The sequence below is a fragment of the Calidris pugnax genome, unplaced genomic scaffold (genome assembly GCF_001431845.1).
Source record: "Calidris pugnax isolate Ruff unplaced genomic scaffold, ASM143184v1 scaffold27, whole genome shotgun sequence".
NCBI classification, from domain to species: Eukaryota; Metazoa; Chordata; class Aves; order Charadriiformes; family Scolopacidae; genus Calidris; species Calidris pugnax.
Genome location: NW_015090893.1, coordinates 13,631,825 through 13,634,113, shown reverse-complemented (window position 1 = coordinate 13,634,113; position 2,289 = coordinate 13,631,825).

Sequence of the window (2,289 nt, the reverse complement as noted above, 5' to 3'; positions counted from 1 at the left end):
GGGGGGGGGGGGGGGGGGGGGGGCTTGCAGCATCGTTATCACTGCTCCTGGTGTTGTGCCGAGCCTGCACCCACTGCAGAGATGTGGTGGCAGCAGCATCATCCCTGTGTCCCCCCTCACAGGGGTCTGCTCCCCTGTCCCCCCTCTCCCTGCTGCCCCCAACATCACCCCGTGGTGTTTGGCTGAGCTGGTGCCCACCCAGCCCAACCACACGGGTGTGTTATGGCTTTGCCAGGGGCAGCGGGGGATCTCTGGGCAGCAGGGATTTTGTCTTTGCTTTCTGGCTTTATTAAGGTGCTGCAAACTGATTGCAATCCCCGGGTAACGCCAGCATCCTTCCCGTAGCCTCTCTTGCAGCATCATGTTGGGTGGGGAGGTGAATCATTATTTTTGCAGCAGAATCTTTCTTCTGCTTTGATTTCCCAGTGCTGGTCTCAAGGGACCCTCGATAGGTTCATTAGGGGGGAATAACCACCCTGCACAGCATCCCTCTGTGACCACCGACAAGAGCGGGACTGTGTTTCTGACCCTCACTGCTCCTCATCCTGTCTGTCCGGAGCTGCTTGGAGGGATGGAGAGAAAGGCAAAATCCTAGATTTTAAATCATTGCTTTTGTTTTAATGCAAATATTCTCCAGGCTGGAATTGGCTTTGGCTGCTGATTTGGTCCCCCAAGCCCACGCTCATCATCCAAGTTCTTTATCTCCAGTGGAAAGAAATAAGCTGCTCAAAAGGCTTGTGCATCCCTTCAGGATATGGTTGAAAGCAGAGATTAATTGCTTTCTGGACAAATCCATTTCTTGATTTTTAAATAGGAAAGGTGTGCAAGCTTAAGCTGTTTGTCTGGACTTCTAATGCCAAACAGCTGAACTTGGCTGAAATGACCCTCAACCTTCACACATTAAATTTGCTAACAGCAACGATCAGCTGGGATCATGCAGTATTTTTACAATTTACAATTTACAGCTTAGATTTCTCCTTCTTGCTTCCAGGCACCATAATTACCATCAAATGGAAAATAAAACCTCAAACCCCCGCTACTCCAAGCGGCTGCCGTATAAAGCTTGGGAAGCCATTTCATGAGGAAAATCACTGATCTGGCAAAAAAAAATTCCACATGTGAAGATGTGCGTGAGTATGTTCTCTTTATAAAACTCTTTGAGATCATTCCCTTCCCCTGGAAACTCCCTGCTCCCAGCTGGAGTCATCTCCTCAAAGGCCGTGGGTTCTCCTCAAAGAACCAGGGCCATGCAAGGTGCCAGGGGAATTTCAGGCTTGGGTTAGGTTCTCAGATGTCTAACCTCTCCTACAGCTTTTCCATATCATCATCCCTCTGCGTGGTTTTGGGGGTGTCGCAGCAGCCTCCCCTGGGAAGATGGGGCTGCCGAGACCTCACACCCATCCAAGAACCTCTGAAGTGATCAAGGTCCTCGCAGAATGTGGTTAGGTAAGATGTTTCTTTATTAAACTACACTAAAAATCTGGGTTTGCCATAAAAAAAAAACCCTTCTATCTATTGAAATTAATTTCTTCTAGAAATCTGGTGTTACTCTTGGAAAATCACACTTATTTGAATCACTGTTAATGGAATTAGCCAGTAATTAACAGTATAAATTATTTGGCTTTTATCATCTTTTTTACATTATTGATGATATGAAGATTAAAATATAAATTTAAAAATACCAGATACCGCTTAGAAGTAGCTATCATTAACCAAATATAAATTACACCAATACCTCTTTTTTTTCTTTATCTCGACCACAGCCGTTCAGTTCATCAAGTGTTTGCTCAAAAAATGGTAATTAAAAAAAAAGAAGAGGCACCTTTGAACGCTTGTTTGTCTCTTCGCAAAACTGCCGTAGGTTTCTTGCCAGCACTTCTGAGGATGGCTCTGGTTGAACCATCCCTGTCTCCTGTACTTATACTGCCCCGAGAGAGCGGGTGAATCAGCATTTCTGAGAGCGTGAAAACCGTGACCGGATGAGATTAACAGCAAAAGAAAACAGCAGCAGCAGCAGTGCCTGAGCTGCCAAGGAAAACATGAGTTACTAGTTCTTCAAGGCTTGGTTGAGTGTCTGAGATCTAACCGCTGTACAGTTATTTTTTTGTTTGGTTTTCTCTTCGTTAGTTTGTTGTTTTGTTGGGTTTTTTTTTTGGATGCTTCCAGTTTTGGGGGAAGCCTCGTATCCAAACAGCTGAGGGGAGTTGCACAAGTGTAACAGGCAGTTCTCCTTTGGGCATTTTTGGAGCTTGTTGATGCTGGGATAAACAAACCAATTAATCTTTGGGA